This window comes from Carettochelys insculpta, chromosome 10 (assembly GCF_033958435.1).
Source record: "Carettochelys insculpta isolate YL-2023 chromosome 10, ASM3395843v1, whole genome shotgun sequence".
NCBI classification, from domain to species: Eukaryota; Metazoa; Chordata; order Testudines; family Carettochelyidae; genus Carettochelys; species Carettochelys insculpta.
In genome coordinates this window covers 32048757-32067497 of record NC_134146.1, presented here as the reverse complement: position 1 = coordinate 32067497, position 18741 = coordinate 32048757, and positions in this window count along the sequence as shown.

Here is an 18741-nt window from a genome sequence, read left to right as displayed (position 1 = left end):
CCAAGTTGAAGGATCAGTGCATAGCTGTAATTATGGATGAATGTACAAACAAGCTAAACTGGTATGTTGCAATTTTATACAGCTGATGCAGCTTTCAGGAGCTTGCCCATCTGCTGTCAAGCTTACAGAAGCAGCAGAGTCAGAATGTATTTACTACTCCACCATGGCTTATAAAACAGATAATGCCAAGGATATGCAAAAGTCATTCAGTGGCATTTTAACTAGTTGGATTTGTGTGGCCTATTGGGCACATATTTAAGTTTTACTAGACAACTGTTGGTGCCATTTGTATACAAAAGTGAATCATCTGTGTGCACAAATAGAAGAACTGTCCCATAAATCCCCACTCAGACATGCTCATTTCACACTCTCCTTATTGACTGTGAAGTTAAAAGCCCAACATTATCTCTAGAACTGATTATACCAAGATAATTTAAAGCCATAGACTATCTCTGCCATCCTGTGGAGTACTACAGGGGTTTTTTGCTTGGGAAATCAAAGTGAAGGACACAAACCTCCTAGTGGGGAGCCTGGGTGGCAGTGCAAGCCAGGACCCTGGGTGGCAGCCCCAGCCCAGCCCAGAGACCTAGCAGCAGCCCAACTTCTTCTGTGATCACTTAACACATTTTTTATGTTCTAAAACTGACCATTTCAGTTGTTTAAAAAAAAATAAATAAATTGTTGTTAACAGGCTCTTGCATTTTTGTGCTGAAAGGATTACATTAGTCATGTTTGTCAGTGTGTATATTTTTGTTTTAATATAATGCATATCTGAAATTTCTAAAATACACATTTTTGAAAATCTGAAATTATTATGTTTTCATTACGAGAAAACACAGGCCCTGATACTGATACAGATACATCATTTTTATTTGTCTGTCTGGTCAAGGGGCTTACAGCAATATTCCAAACTACAGGAAACCCTCGCTATAGCGGACTCCGTTTTACCGGTCATGGGTAATAATGGACGTCTGCTAGCATCCCCCACCAGAAAAGTAGAGTACAGTACTCTACAGTACTGTAAATGGCAACTCACCAGAGATGCCACAGGCCCCCTGCAGCTGAGGCTGCTGCTGCAGCTGCAGGTTCCCTGGCCATGGCTGAGACTGCTGTAGCCATGGGTTCCCTGGCCATGGCTGAGACTGCCATGGCAGTGGCTGGAATTGCTGCAGCTGTGGGGTCCCTGGCTGCAGCTGAGACTGCTGTGGCAGCGGCTGGAACTGCCACAGCTGCAGGGTACCTGGTCGCCATGTCAACAGCTAGAACCCCTGCAGCCGTGGGGTCTCTGGCCAAGGCTTGGAGAGCTGCCACTATTGTGTCGTCTCTCCTCCCCTGAGTTTTGCGGCGGTGAGCCCAGCCATGGTAGGGGATGGGAGAAGGGATGTAGCGGCAGCTGAGAGCCAGAGGAGCCCCCGCAATCTGCCCTGAGCGCATGCGGCTTGAAGCCTAAGGAGCCACCGTGCTCAGGGCAGAGTGCGGGCAGCTGGGAGCCAGAGGAGCAAACCCTTGGCGTAGACCCTCCAATATAATGGCCTCTCAGTTTTAACGGACACCCTTCCCCCTTTTAGTCTGTTATATTGAGGGTTTACTGTATATCATCTTGGAGGCTAAACCAAAAGTAAACTCCCTCCCGTGCACTGCACCCCTCATTTTTGCCCAGTCCTCGAGCCTGGGGGGGGCCCACAAAATCTAGTAGCTCTGGTCTCCCTAGCTCTGGGGTGGAGCTTGAGGTTAGAAAGATAATTTTTTTTTCTGCTTCTCAGGCTATGTCTACACTACATGATAAAGTCAAATTTAAGGGAGTTGGCTTGATTTTACATTGTCACTGACTTCACTGTAAATACCATTATGTCGATTTTAGGGAGCACTAAGGTTGATATTATTATAACAGCGTGAAAAGCAACTAGCTGTGGTGTCAAATTCAAATTCAAAAGTTCAAATTAAGGCTAATATGGAAAATGCCATATCTTTTAATAGACTTTGTTATCCTTCAAAAGTGTCCCATATGTATCCCACGATGCCCCACACTTGTCTATTCTGGTTACTTCCATCTCTGCTGCTCTCCAAAGCTGTGTCTACACGTGCACGCTACTTCGAAGTAGCGGCACTAACTTCGAAATAGCGCCCGTCGCGGCTACACGCGTCGGGCGCTATTTCGAAGTTAACTTCGACGTTAGGCGGCGAGACGTCGAAGTCGCTAACCTCATGAGGGGATCGGAATAGCGCCCTACTTCGATGTTCAACGTCGAAGTAGGGACCGTGTAGACGATCCGCGTCCCGCAACGTCGAAATTGCCGGGTCCTCCATGGCGGCCATCAGCTGGGGGGTTGAGAGATGCTCTCTCTCCAGCCCCTGCGGGGCTCTATGGTCACCGTGGGCAGCAGCCCTTAGCCCAGGGCTTCTGGCTGCTGCTGCGGCAGCTGGGGATCCATGCTGCAGGCACAGGGTCTGCAACCAGTTGTCGGCTCTGTGTATCTTGTGTTGTTTAGTGCAACTGTGTCTGGAAGGGGCCCTTTAAGGGAGCGGCTTGCTGTTGAGTCCGCCCTGTGACCTTGTCTGCAGCTGTGCCTGGCACCCTTATTTCGATGTGTGCTACTTTGGCGTGTAGACGTACCCTCGCAGCGCCTATTTCGATGTGGTGCCGCGTAACGTCGAAGTTGAACATCGACGTTGCCAGCCCTGGAGGACGTGTAGACGTTATTCATCGAAATAGCCTATTTCGATGTTGGCTTCACGTGTAGACGTAGCCCAAGTGTGCAGGAATTAGGTAACAGGAAGCCTGTGGTGGCCAGTCTGTGGAGTCATGCTTGTGAAAGAGGTTGAGAAACTTCTTTCTTTGCTATCCGCATGGTGAGCACATCTACCCATTAAAAATGGCCTCAACACGGTGCTCTTAGTTCTGTCTCTCCCTCTGTAAAATGGGGCTGAGGGAACTGTGGGATAGGTTCCCATAATGCACTGCTCCAACTGTTGATGTTTGGTGAGTGAGTGTGGCAGCAATAAGTGGACTTTGTGAGGAATTTGTGGGGAGGTGAAGATAGTCAAATTTGAATTTATAAAACCCAGCATTACAAAATTGATGTTATTAAATTTGAATTTATCTCATAGTGTAGACATAGCCTCCACTGGGGACCGCATCTGTGAAGTTTTTAAGTTTTTTTCATCTCCTTATTTGGGAAGGCAGGTCTGTGATTTTCTGTGTGTCAGTGGCTCCCAAAGGTTCCCTGCCCCAACATACAAAAATTGCAATGTTATTGATTCAGTCTTGTAGAAGTGACAGAATAAACTTTGGCTTTAAGTCAAGACTCTTCTTCCAAATCATTGGAAGAACATCCCTTTCTTAGAATGCTCCTATTGGTATAAATCCATAGTCCAGAGATTTGAGCAGGAATGGGGCAAAATGGATGTATTTCCAAGGCCTTGTGTAGCTTCTCCCATGTGGAGGGAATCTTATTGTTCCTATTGTGAAAAATTCCAGATAAAGATGGAATATGGAGTCACATGTCCATGCACAATTTTGCTTAGCCACAGCAGTGGCTGTTAAGTATACTTCACCTGGAACATCCACAGGAAAGTCCATTCAGCATAGATGGGCAAAATACATTGCGACTTAAATGTTCTTTTGAAGAGCCACTTAACTTGAATAGTACCTTCACAATATGTTGGCTAAGTGCCTCATGGGTCTTACCATTGTGGCCAACATTTGAAGTGCAGGTATACGGCCAATATTCATGACTCATTTATTACATTAATTTATTTTCAGTAAAAATGCTACATGCATACAAATAGCAAAGTTATATTCAGAAAATCGTAACTTTTCCATAGACACCCTACAAATTATATTTTGTTGAAAATTTTTTGCACATATATAACAGTAGTTGCAGCCACGATCTATACAGTTATATTTTAATCAAGTAACATCACAAGAGTGCAGGAACATATCAGATGTACAGAAAGAATGGCAAATATGGTAAGTGACCAGCTTGGCTTAAAAAGAAATCTTCAGTAAGTTTACATACAAAAAGGAGGCTTACAAGAAGTGGAAATTTTGACAGATGACTTGGAAGGAGTATAAAAACATTGTTCGAGTATGCAGCGGTGTAATAAGGAACGTCAAAGCACAGCTGGAATTGTAGCTACCAAAGGATGTAAAAAGTATCAAGAAAGGTTTCCACGGGTGTCCTAGCAACAAGAAGGTGGTCAGGGAAAGTGTTGAATCTGTACCTAGTGACAGATGAATGGAAAGGAGGTGAGCAACCCTCAGTGGTGCAAGAACAGGTTAAGGACTGTTCAGAAAAGCTGGACATGCACAAGCCCATGGAACTAGATGCAATGCATCAGAGGGATGCTGAGGGATTGCAGAGCTAAGGTCCAGTATCTTTGAAAACTTGTGGTGATTGAGGGAGGTTCTGGATGGTTGGAGAAAAGGCAAAGATAATGCCCATCTTTAAAAAGGGGTAGAAGGAGAATCTGGAGACTTACAGACTGGTCAGCCTCACCTCATTCCATGGAAAAATCATGGAGCAGGTCTTCAAGGAATCCATTTTGAAACTCTTGGAGACATGGAACATGATCAGGAACAGTCAACATGACTTCACCAAGGACAAGTCATGCCTGACCAACTTGATTGCCTTCTATAATGAGATAACGGGCTCTACAGATATGGGGAAAGCTGTGGACGTTTTTGATACGTTTCCCCACAATATTCTTGCAAGCAAGTTAAAGTATGGCTGGGATGAATAGTAAGGTGGATAGAATGTTGGCTAGGTCATCGGGGCTCAACAGGTAGTAATCGTTGGCTCAATGTGTAGGTGGCAGCCCATATCAAGTGGGGTCAGTTTTGGTCAATATCTTCATTAATTATATAGATAATGATTGCAACTTCAGCAAGTTTACAAATTACAGTAAGCTGGGAGGACAGGGAGATATGCTGGAGAGTGGGGATAGGATCCCCAGCAACAACGGCAGAGTCCTGTACTTCAGATGCAAGCTACATTTCCTTCTTCTACTGCTTCTAGGCTGGGATTCCACTTCTATAATACAGTAGGGTCTCAACATTTGCAAGGGTTCCATGTTGAGAACCCTCACGAATGTTGAATTTTGGGAATATATGGGGCTCGGAATGCTGGGGAACCCGCGACTGTTGGTGCTGCTCCCTGGGGCCCCGGGGAAGCTGTGGCTGCTGGTGCTTCTCCCTGGGAAGCCATGGGTGATGGCACTCCCTGCCTGGAGCCCTGGGGGAAGCTACAGCTGCTGGTGCTCCTGCCCAGAGCCCTGGGGAAACAGCAGCCACCCAGAGACCTGGAAAGCAGCCGCCGCTGGCACTCTCTGCCCCAAAGCGCTGCCATTGCTCTGTGCCCTGGAGTCCTGGGGAAACGGTGGCTTGCAGACACTCACAAATACTTGAATTGTGAACCTTAGGTTTGCAAATGTTAAGACTTTATTTCATTTTACACTGGCATTGTATGGTTAACATGTATGCACTAAGGAATGTTTCCCTTTCTCTTTATTTGTATTTCCTCTCCTTACTAATGGTGAAGTGTCTTTTTCCTAGAGGTCAGTGTATCATTGATCATATCACTGATCTTATTATCATATACATCAATTCATTACAATTTAGATGAGGCTACTATAAGGTGGGTGCATAACTGGCTGGATAACCGTACCCAGAGAGTAGTTCTTAGTGGTTCTCAATCCTGCTGGAAAAGTATAACAAGTGGGGTTCCTCAAGTGTCTGTGTTAGGACTGGTTCTGTTCAATGTCTTCATCAATGATTTAGATATTGGCATAGAAAGTATGCTTATTAAGTTTGCAGATGATACCAAGTTGGGAGGGGTTGCAACTGCTTTGGAGGATAGGGTCATAATTCAAAATGATCTGGATAAATTGGAGAAATGGTCTGAGGTAAACAGGATGAAGTTTAATAAGGACAAATGCAAAGTGCTACACTTGGGAAGGAACAATCAGTTTCACACATGCAGAATGGGGAGAGGCTGTCTAGGAACGACTACAGCAGAAAGGGATCTAGGGATTATAGTGGACCACAAGCTAAATATGAGTCAACAGTGTGATGCTGTTGCAAAAAAAGCAAACATGATTCTGGGATGCATTAACAGGTGTGTTGTGAACAAGACATGAGAAGTCTTTCTTCCACTCTACTCTGTGCTGGTTAGGCCTCAGCTGGAGTATTGTGTCCAGTTCTGGGCACCGCAGTTCAAAAAAGATGTGGAGAAACTAGAGAGGGTCCAGAAAAGAGCGACAAGAATGATTAAAGGTCAAGAGAATGTGACCTCTGAAAAAAGGTTGAAAGAATTGGTCTTGTTTAGTTTGGAAAAGAGAAGATTGAGGGGAGACATGATAGCGGTTTTCAGGTATCTAAAAGGGAGTCATAAGGAGGAAGGAGAAAATTTCTTCTTCTTGGCCTCTGAGGATAGAACAAGAGGCAATGGGCTTAAAATGCAGCAAGGGAGGTTTAGGCTGGACATTAGGAAAAAGTTCCTAACTGTCAGGGTGGTCAAACAGTGGAATAAATTGCCAAGGGAGGTTGTGAAATCTCCATCACTGGAGATATTTAAGAACAGGTTAGATAGATGTCTATCAGGGATGGTTTAGATTGTACTTGGTCCTGCCATTGGGGAAGGGGGCTGGACTCGATGGCCTCTCGAGGTCCATTCCAGTCCTAGTGTTCTATGATTCTGTGATTCTATGATTACCATGTTCCCTTTTGTAGTTATTAGCACATTTGTTATTTCTGACCTACCTGGTTATTCGGTCAGATCTTAACATGCTATTTCATTTTTTCCCAAGTTATGATGTACCTGTTAAATCTGAGGGTCTTCTTGGTGAAAGGTCCTAAATATATGCACATTAATTTTGCTGTCTAGGTGAAAGGTCTTGAATATGTATATGCTCACTTTGCCTTTGCTCAGCATACAGTATGTGGCCAGTAGGTCTCTTGCATTACAGCCAAATAATTTTAATATAAACCTATTGTAACCTATCATAATGAACATATAATCAAACCATAAAGAAATAAGAAAACTATTGGAAAATATCTCTATAGCCACACAAGCAAGTTAGCCCTACAGCATTGGTTCTCAAACTGCAGGTGAGCCATGCAGCTCAGGGTTCCCTTGCTACAATGGGGAGCCTGCACCAGTGTTCCAGCCCTGTGATGCCTCCCATCCCCATAAGATCGAGAGGGGGCAGCCCCAAATTCTGCAGCCAAATCCATTGTGCAAGGGGGAAGAAGCACAGCTCTATGTTCTGCCACTCCCTCTACCCCCAGCTGGGGGAATGCAGCTCTGGAATCTGCTTATGGGAGGGTTTCCTCACTGCTCCCATTGGCCAAATACTACCATGTTCTACCACGCCCTGCACCCAAATTCTGCAGTACTGATTTTGTGAAATGCAGTGGAGTATACAACTTTATGTTTAATAAGGATATTATAATGCCCATTTTACAAATAATCCATTTGTGCTTCTGCTGCAAGTGACTTGTCTGAAAAGTCAGCTGAGGAGCTTAAATAGAGGCCAGATTGATCTGTCTCCCTGTTCTCTTCTACAGCCACTAAACATACTCCCTATCAGTAAAATTGGCAACCTGTTCAACAAAATGGGCAGGAATCAGGTTAAAATGCTCAAAGGAGTGAGTGAGTCTTGCCCCTTCCTTTGTGACCACAAAGTCACAAAATAGCCTAACTGCACTGCAGTGGCTGTACTGCTCAGGTGGAGTGTAATTTCCTGAAGTTACAACAAAGGCTGTATTCATCTTGGCTGTCACTAGTCCCATCAGTTTAAATTGTTTTTAAAATCAATTCAGTTAAACCAATACAAACCCTGGTGTGGACATTTTTCTTTTTGTTCAGAGTGGCTTACTTTCGGCTAGTTTAAACGTTTTTACTGGACACAGATAGAAATTAGGAATCTCAATACACATAAGCCTGTCAGTGAGCATTTCAATGGAGTGGGCCATTCTATTAGAGACCTGAGAATATGCATCCTATTACAAAGAGACTTTAAAAGCAGATTACAAAGGGAGATTTGTGAACTGGGGTTCATACTCAAATTTGACACATTAACACTTGGTCTGAACAGGGACAACAGTGATCTCATGCATTAGAAGGACTGTCTCCCTTCCATTAATGTTCGTAATTAGCACAGGCAAGATACTAAGATTCCCGATCCCTCACTCCCATCCTTCAGTTCCATGAATTTGATTTGTCAGTTTTTATTGCAATTTTTTGGGACTATTATGCTATATAACTGCATCTGTACTGGAAATGCTATTGATCTGAAGAAGTAGTCTGTCCCATGAAGGCTCATCACCAAATAAATCATTTTGGTAGTCTGTAAAGTGCTACATGACTGCTGTTTTGTTTTGGTAGAGTGCAGACTTACATGACTACCTGTCTGTTACTTTTTACTTGTCACTTTCTCGTCTAGACAAGACCTAAGAACAGAATCAATTTCCTTGTCTTTATTTTAATACATAATGCTAAATTAATACTGATATTTCCTCCATTATTCCCTGATGTTTTCTCTGCATTCCTCGGACCTGAGTCTCCACTAATTAAGAAATGATTTTACTGGAGCCAATGGAATTACAGGAGTGCAAAATTGGTATGCTTAAGAGCAGAATCAGGTAGTATATTTCTGTGCATGAGCTACCTCCTAAGAAATACAGTAAACCCTCAAAATGTGCGAGTTTGCATTAATGTGAGTTAAGTGCAACTCAAAATCTCACTTCCCCTGTCCCGACTCAACCTCCCAGCCCCACACGGCCCCAGTTCAACCCCCTCCCCGCTCCCAAAGCCCCGCTAACCCCCTGCACCCATCTCTGGCTCTGGCTTACCGGGCCTCACATGTGGCTCCAGTTCAACCCCCCTGGCCCCAGTTCAACCCCCCTGTGGTCTGGTTCACCACCTGAGCATGGCTCCAGCTCACTACCCCTGCCCGTGGCTCTGGCTCAAACACCCCCTCCATGCAGCTCCAGCTCACCACCCCCACATGCAGCTCCAGTTCAACCTCCCCCACATGGCCCTGGTTTAACCCTCCCCCCCACGTGGCCCAGTTCAAACCCCCCACAGCCCGACTCACCACATGCATATGGCTCTAGCTCACCATCCCCACGTATGGCTCTAAGTTCAACATTCCTCCCTACCCGGTTCAACCATTCCCTCCAGAGCGCAGCTCTGGCTCAACTCCACTCCCCCATCCCGCCGTGCAGCTCTAACGCATCCCAGGCTTAATCCCTTGCCTCCCCTCCCACAGCCCCAGCCCACCACCAGGCTTAACCCTCCCCAACTGCCCTCCCTCAACCCCAGGACTTAACTTTCACAAGGAGCTCCAGGTACTCCTGCTGCTTCCCCAGCTTCAGAACATGTGTTCCGCTGGGGGAAAAAAGCCACTCCATTACTTATGCAAAATTCCAGTTCCATGCGGGTGCATGGGAATGCAACCCTTGTATAAATTGAGGCACTACCGTACCCACCTGCAATGACTTTCAACTTACAGTGTTGCCCTGTAGCCATTAATTTTTTGCACTGGAGTCTAATCAAGCTAGGATGTTAGCATTTAAGAAGAACTCTGAGGAATGGAATTAGAACTGTACATAAATTGTAGCTATGATGTTATTTCCTCACTGTGGATCAACATAACCTTATTTGGAAATCTGTCACTTGGAGCTTCCATGTAGATGTCTGTTTAGCTTAATAAATTAGCTAAAAATAAAAAAATGAACAAGAAGAGCATCATGTGATTACTCTCACCACCCAGTGAATCACCACGTGTCTCTGTGGATTTCTAGGGACAGGAACAATTGAGACACTTATTGCTAGTAGGCTATAGGTGCAGCAGAGCAGTTTTATTGTGATTCCATGGCTTGTGAGGGAAGATTCCTTTGTCTTTTAATCTTACTCAGGCTGGCAGAGCAACCTCTTTTTGTTTATCACCCTTTTTCATGGCTTTAAGTCTCTGAGCAATCTTTTCCTTTGATTTATTTTGTTCTGGTTCAAATGAAGTCTTTCTCTTCCTGGGCTAGTATCAGTACAGGAGACTAAATCGGGAAGGGGGTGTGGGGGTGGAGGAATCTACGTTCTACCTTCCTGTTAACAGTATCTTAATTTTTAAATAAGAAAAGTTTATCATTGTCCCCATAGTTAATATCAAGTAAAACACAATGTCACAATTTTAATATTGACATAATTCCTGTAAATCTTCACTGGAATGGTTGCTGAATTTTTTGCACCAATAAGATTGGATTTCTCAGTGAATTCTTGATATCTGGGAGTGCTGGACCTCTGTCTTCCTCCACATGGAATAAACATTGTTCCCTGCCCCCTACATCCCCCACCCAAAAAGAGGAAATTCTACAAGTTTCTTGGCCCATCTGTGACAACTTCCCCACAGGGAGATGAGCTGGCCTCCCCTTTGAAGGGGACATGGTAATCAGCCTGAGTAGAAAATACTAATAAAGTGCTGTGATGAATATGCAGCACCTTATTAGGCTAATTCTCCCCGTGGCAACTTCGAAGTTGGAAACTTCGAAGCACCGGCATGCCATGTAGCCGCAGGCACCTTGAAGTACCCGCGCAGCGTCAAAGTGCCTTTACTCCCCAAAAATTTCATCATTGCCTGGGTACTTCAAAGTGCCCGTGGGTACATGGCTTGCTGGAACTTCGAAGTTTGCAACTTCAAAGTTGCTGTGGGGAGAATCAGCTTAATGAGGTACTGCATATTCATTGCAGTACTTCATTAGTATTCTCCACTTAGGATGATTACCATGCCCCCTTTGAAGAAGGGGGCTGGTGTAGACACAGCCCTAAAGAAACTAATGGGAGTTATGTCTGAATAAAGCCTGATTATAACTGACTAAGGACTTGGTCCTACAGTTCTCTTCAGTTTCCCTGGCACTTTGTCGGCTTGTTTATGCAACACAATTTTTGTAAATGTTTCAGTCTGTTAATAACACTGTATCAGCTCCACTGGTGGAAAGCGTGCTGGGAGTCTTACTATAGGCAAGCTATCAATTACTTCTGGCATTTTAGGCCTAACTGGCATGGTACTTAAAAGGTTGCCACAGCAGTGGCAGCCTATCCACACTGACCCCTTCCCCAGCATCAGTAACACTGGTGAAGCTCAAGCTGAAGAGTAAGTAGAGTGGCAAAAAAAAGAAATTTTTGCAAAAGTTGTCTACAGGGCTTTTGAATAATAAATCACAACAGGGAGAATCCACTAATAGGGGGAAAATTAGAGACAGAAGGGTGAAAAGTGTTCTAAGTACAATAAACATTACGCAGTGCTTCAAGTTTTATTTTCCTGAATTGACTCTTGGTTGTATATATATATTTTTTGGCTATGTCTAAACTGCAGGTCTCTGTCAGAAGTCTGAAGGTCTCCTGACAGAAGTCTGCCACATCAGGAGTGTTCTGCTGACATCCTGGTCATCGCAGTCATTGGTGTCATCCTCATTCCACAAGGAAAAAGGGATATCTCAGCAGATGGGGGTTTTCCTGACATTTGGCCCTGTCTGGATGAGCCAAATGTTGGGAAAGCCTCTACCAACAGAACTGTGGGCAGGAGATACACAAATGCCTTGTGGAATTTGTATATCTTTTGCCTGTATAGTTCTCAGCAGTCTAGACATAGCCTCTGTGATTTTACCTCTTCTTCTCCTTCCCAAACATCAGAATGATCCTATCAATTCTATTGTGATGCTGTGATGATGTCAAGGGACTGATTATAAGATATATAAAAAACATTCAACAACACAAGCAAGCAGCACTTTGAAAAGTCCTAACCCATCTTGAGAAGAGGCTGATTTGAATGTTGGACAGATGAGTATCCTAGGCTAAGAACCTTATCAGGTGACAGAGAAGCTACAGTAAGGAAAGTGGCAGATGATGGGTATGGAGGTAGCCTGGGATGAGAATATACTGTCAGAGTGTAGTAAGAAAAAGCGAAGTTACAATTTCAAGATAGCGAGGAAATGAGATGTAAGGGGATAATGAAAGGTCTGATATAGGATAGGGGATTTGGATTAGAATTACTGGAGGAAGAAAGCACTAGGAAATTGATGGTGTTGAGGAAAGAAATAGAAAGAACCTGTAGGAGTTCCATTCCTGTATATGGTAGTAACCCATGAAATAGAAAATAAGGCCTTGACTTTCTTTCTTAATGAGAAAAACAGTGCATAGTTCTTTGTTTCCAGCCTGTTGACATGTCATTTAACTGGTTTTTATTTACTATTTAAGAGACTTTCTATTTTAAAATACAAAAAGTCTTTTGATTGGGAAAAAATATAACATTATGGCTGTGTCTACACATGCAAAATTATTTCAAAAAGACCGGTCCTCTTTCGAAAGAACAGAGGGAGAGTCTACACATGCCATGCGCTCTTTCAACTGGAAATCAGAAAAATGCATCCCAGATGTCGAAGGCCCCGATCCTGTAGTGGGAGGAGTGCCCCCCCCGTCGAAAAACAATGTGAAAAGAAGGCATGTGCAGATGCTCCACGGCCTGCTCTTTCGAAAGAAGAGTCCTCCACAGCAGCACCCAGCCGGAGCGCAGAGACGCCCTGTCCTGCAGAGCGGAGTTCTGTGACCCTCATGTCCGGCCGCTCTTAAAGCTGCATGGACCTGGAAACCCCATGGTAGGAGGCTTAGAGCAGGCAAGCTGCAACAGCACAAGCTGCCACCAGCATGCCCGCTCAGCCACCCCGACGACAGCAAAGGCCACGTGGCCAGCGCCTGGCAGCATCCTGAGCCCCAGGGCCTCCCCTCAGACCCCTCACAGGGATCCCAGGAGCACGTCCCAGAAAAGACGAAAAGGGTCCCCTCCTGGATGGACTCTGAACTTCAAGACCTCCTGGGTCTCTGAAAAGAAGAGGAAATCCTCTGGGAGATGGGGGTCAAGTGGAGGAATGCCGCAGCCTTCACCCACCTGTCCCAGGGACTGATGAGCCATGGCCAGCTGGAGCAGACCCCAGAGCAAGTCCAGAGCAAAGACTCCGGCAGGACTACGCCTGGGTCTGGGATGAGGCTGGGTGCTTAGGGGCAGGTCCCTCCACCTGCCCCTGCTACCAGGAGCTCCACTCCATCTTGGGGCCCTAGGACAGCTCCCTGCCTCCAGTGGTCCTGGGGGAGGCAGGACCAGCCAGCCCAAGCCAGGGGGCGAACACCACTGGGGAGTGGTCCAGCGAGGAGGGCAACCTCATCATAGACGTCCCCTCAGGGTCGTCCAGCTGGGCCACAGGGAGCTGGGCATCACCAGAGATCATCCTGGAACCCCCCGGTAAGTGCACGGCAGGGCTGGCACCCTGTCTGGCAGGGCAGGGTGGCACTGCTGCCAGTTGACCAGGCACGTGGCCAGACACCCTGGCTGGCCACAGCTCCCAACACGCCTCTTGCACCCGCCTGCACCACCTAGCACCCAGATCCACGGACAGCTCCAGGCACCCAGTTGCCCAGTGGGACATCCGCAGGCTGGCTGGCACTCAGGGATGGTCCCACGTGGGAAGGAAGCCCTGTGCGCACTTGATGCCGCATGGATGCCATGCCCACCATGGCCAGACCCTGGGGGGTGGGGACAGGGGAGGTGGGGCCCAGGGGGACAGAGTCCTGGGGGCGGGGAGAGTGGGAGGGGGTCCTGGTCAGGGACTGACATGCCATCTGTTTCCCCTTCCAGGTGCAGCAAGTGAGGGCCCACACAGCCCATCGGCCTCCCAGAGGTGTCAGACGGGCTAGGCACTTCCACAAGCAGCAGCAACATGCCAGGTGCACAGCCAGCAGTCACAGTGACGCATGGGGGATGACCCAGGTTGGCCTCCTCCAGCCAGAAGCGCCAGAGTGGAGGGTGGAGCGGCACCTCTGGATGGAGGAGGCCAACCTGGCATGGTGGAGGGAGGTGTGGGCCCCTGGGATTCTGCAGGAGCACGTGGGCAATATAGCCTGGCTCCTGGCTTTCCCCACAAACCCCCCAGCTGCCCACCCCACTGAGCCCCCCACAGAGGCCGCCCCCAAGAGGTTCCCCAGGACCCTGCCCACCCCACCCCACCCACAGAGGCACCCACCCCACCCCACACTGACACCTCAACTGCTGTCCTGCCATGCTCCTACCTCCCAGTGCTCCGCGCCCCATCCCAGGTCCACCATGGAGCTTGCTCCTGGCGGGGAAGGGGATCCCAGGGCTGGCGGGGCTCTCGGCCAGCAACCCCCATGCTGGAGTGACCCTCCCAGTTCAGGCCCCTCCCCGTCCCGCAATGTGCATGGCTGGTCCCCACCCCCATTGTAAATAGTTAAATGTTCACATACATACTGGTTTTTGATTTAAGTTGATAAAGGTTGATTGTGCGCCAATGCCAATGTCGCATGGTCCCGTGGGGGGGAGGCATGGGTGTGGTGGTGGTGATGGTGCATGTGGTGGGGAGTGGATGCATGGAGGGACAGTGGGCATCGGGGGATCAGTGCAGCCCGGGGTGAGGCATACTTGGAAGGCCTCCCATATCCACACCGTCACAGTTCACTTGGCGACAGCAGCCAGCTGCTCAAACCCCAGGGTGGTCTCAGCTGCACACCCCTGGATGTAGACGTCCCCCTGTGGAGGGCGCAGCAGGCACCCACCACTTGTGGAACATTGCATGCCCCACCACTGCCCCTTGAGGTGCCCGAAGGCCCACTTGACCACATCCCGGCCCTGGTTGGGGTGATCATTGAAGGCCACCTGTCTGAGGTCAAGGTGGCTGGTATAGGGCCGCATCAGCCATGGCAGTAGGGGGTATGCTGCATCTGCAACCATGCATAGTGGTTGGGGGATGAAGGTACCGGCTTCCATACACTGGCACAGGCCAGAATTGCAGAAGACCCTGGTGTCGTGGGTTTGTCCCGACTAGCCCACGTAGATGTCCATGAACGGGCCTTTGTGGTCCACCAGGGCCTGGAGGACCACCAAGTGGTAGCTCTTCTGGTTGATACAGTGGCTGGTGCTGTATTGCGGGGCAGGGATGGGGATGTGCATCCCATCCAGGGCACTGAAGCAGTTCGGGAACACCAATGAGGAGAAACCCCCAACGATGGCGTCCAAGTCCGTGACACAGATGACCCAATGCCGGAGCATCATGTTTATGGCACGGACAACCTGCATGGGAGGGCGGCCATGCGCTCTCATGAGGATGTGGCAGGGTGTTCCCAGCTAGCATCCCCCCCCATCCCCCTCCTGGCCAGCGGCCCCCTCCCTCTCCTCATGCTGGGGGTGTGCCCTGGGCCCGGCTTACCTCCATGAGCACCGCTCTGACAGTAGCCTTGCCCACCCTGAACTGGTGCCCCACTGAGCAGTAGGAGTCGGGGGTGACCAGTTTCCATATCACGATTGTGACCCACTTCTCGAGAGAGAGTGCAGGCTGAATGGTGGTGTCCTGGTGCCTCAGTGCGAGTGCCAGCCAGTGGCATAGCTCCTGAAAGGTGTCCTGGCTCATGCAGAAGTTCCGCAGCCATGTTGCCCCAAAACCAGTCACCCCCATCAATCTGTCCTGCTGGGGTGGCTCCACAGGTGCTGGGGTGCCAAGGGGTGGGGTGCAAGCTGGGGGGTCCATGTCCTTGGGGGGCCATTCTGTCTCCTGAGGAGGAGGGGGGCAGCTGCAGTGACCATGTAGACAAGGTGGGCAACAGTGTCCATGATGTCTGCATCCAGTGCCAGGAGTAGGGTGTCATCAACCATGGTGCTGCAGTGCTGGGGTCTGCATTGCTGCTGGCAGCTTGGTGGGCCTCGGCTAGTGCAGGGCGGGGGAATTGGAGGGAGGCCCTTTAAGGCAGCGGCTAGCTGCGGGCCCTGGAAGGGCTTGGCAGCCATGCGACCCCATCCGCATCATCTCCACCTCCCTTCTTTTGAAAGAGAGCTTGGAAATGTGTGGATACTCCCTTTCAAAAAAACGGGACAGGTCATCGAAATAGGGGGTTGGACCTGCAATCTGCCTTTGGCATGTGGTTGTATGCTTTCGAAAGCTGGGATGTCAATTTCTGGCTTTCAATTTTGCTCTTTTGATGGTGGGCTCCCATGCAGACAGTCTACACGTTTCTGTCAATGGCTATATGCATGTAGCTTTTTCATTTGGACTGCAAGCTTTCTCTTTTAGTAAATCTTACATTTAATAGTAAGTGTGTGCAGGTGCAAGCATTCGCAGATGCAGAAGTACATACGTAAAAGAAAATTACTTAGCAAGATTTGCTATAAAATAACAAAGTGCAGTTTCTAGCAGATATGTAATGTACAAAATATAAGTAGAGCCCTGCAAATCCATTAATACTATGGCTCATTTTTGCAGGTGCAGATGTGGATACAAATTTTGTGTCTGCACAGGACTCTAAATATAGGAAGAGAGTAAATTCTTGCAGTAACTTTAAGCAACTATTTTACAACAGATTTCATATTATTCAGTGAATGCAGCAAGGTGTATGTAAATAAAATGATGTTTTTGAAAGAAATAAATGCTGTGAGAATCACTACTGCTCCATGGAGAACAATTTTGGAGACATACTATTTTTAAAATGTATAGTATTACTGAACTAAATATAGATGGATAATTAAGCACTGGGACAGGCTTCCAAGGGAGGTTAAGGAATCCCCTCATTAGAGGTTTTTGAGAACAGCGTTTAGATGTCTTCTTGTGAGTTCTTCCAGCTCTGCATTTCTATAATTATGATTATGTATTAATCCATGTAGTAGGAAACATTCGAGTTTTGAAGTTAGGATCTTCTCTGTGGATAGAAAGGATCAGGATGGGCTCATGTGGATGTATGAAACAGCCCAATGTAATGATTGCCTGTGTGACAGGGTGGAGGCCAGCCAACTCCTGCACTCCACCTCCCACCCAGATGCTGAACCAGCACCCCAGCCTGCTCCTGTGCTCCCCCTCCAGCCCAGATCCCTCACCCTCACCCTGGTCCTGCATCCTTCCCCCTGCCCAGATTCCACCATCCTCCCTCTCACCAAGAACCCCTCATCCACAGGTCATTCCTGCACCCTCCCATCCAGACCCCACACCCTCACCTCCAGTCTGATCCTGCATCCTACCTCCCACTCAGATGCTGCACTAACACCCCCCAGCTCACTCCTGCACCCTCCCTCCTGCCCAGATCCCACATCCTCACACCCAGCCTGCCTCTGCACCCTACTTCCTACCCATACCAACCATCCCCACCCAACATACCTCTGCACCCTATCACCCGCCCAGACCCTGCACCACAATCCCAGGTCACTCTTGGCAATCCCCTTCTACACATACCCACACTGACCACTTCATTTTGGGCCTTACCCCAAAGGGGTCCAATAAAATCTTCTAGCCCCAAGCCCCCCGGAAGAGTTAATCCAGCCCTGCAAATAAGCCCTGAGCCTTACCTCTCACCTGCCCCACCCTCCCTGGGCTGGAACTTGAGGGGAGTGTCTTTTTTCCTGCTTCTCAGCTGGGGACCACATCTGCGAGGAGTTTATTTTCTTCTTTCTCACGTGGGGGGATGGGTCAATGAGGTTTTTTGGTGGATTTCTTGTGGGTCCAAAAGGGTTTCCCATCCCTGCTCTAAACATACAAATGCCACGTTTGAATCTGACAACTGAACAGCTTTGGAAATTTCATTGCCATCAACAGGGAAGTCAAGACTCTACTTATAATGTAGATATTGTGCACAAAACCAAAACCTCTTTGGCTTCGCTATGCAGGATAAAGAGGTAACAAAGGGCACTTGTTTTTTGTTTCTTGCTTTGTGGTGTTCCTTTAATCTTTACTCTGTATATTCAGGTTCTGACAAATACATTCTGCAAGTGCCAAGATCACTCAAATGAGTAGAAGCTGAAGTTTTTAGCTCTCTTTATTTTACTGTAATCATTGCATTGTGTAATGAGAAGATTGCTGTGCTTTGTGTTTTGTTTGTTATGTGTTGTATATGAATCCGTCTCTGGTTTGGTTGGTTCATAGTATCTTTAGAAACACGTTTGTACTGTAATTGGATGCTGTGTACATGTGGCATTGACCTGAAAATGACATTTTACAATATTCTTTGTGACAAGTATTGTGAAACACAAGTAATCAATAGTTTTTTCCAAGCAGTTCTTCCTCCATACCTTCATAGCTCAATCATGACTTTGCTTGCAGCAACACAACCATCCTATCATTTTAAAAGCCTTGTAGATGACTTTTTAAAATTTTTCCTTTTGTTGCCACTCTCCTTACTCCTCTCCTTGAGTTTCACCAGCGTTACCAATGCTGGGCAAGGGGTCAGTGTGGATAGGCTGCCATTGCTGTTATAATCAGGCCTTATTCAGGCATAACTCCCATTAGTTTATTTAGGAATTTATCCTGAATCAAAATGAAGTACGAAGTGGAGGCCAGCTTATTTACCTGTGGGGAAGTTATCACAGATGGGCCAAGAAACAGATTTTTCTTGTAGAATTTCCTCTTTTTGGGTGAGGGGTAGGGTGGGGTTGGGGACCAGGGAACAATGGTTTATTCCATGTGGAGGAAGACAGAGGTCGAGCACTCCCGAGATACCAAGAATTCACTGAGAAATCCTGTGTCTCTACATCACCTTTCAGCCTTCTGCAGGCTTACTCAGCCGCAGTTCTATATGGACCTGCATTGTCAAGGATTTCCTTACCAGTGCTTGCACTTGGTCTCACCATTCAAAGGGGTTCCACAGTTCAGAGAAGGCCCCACAGTACATTAATGCAACTTCCTTGTGATGATCTGCCAGT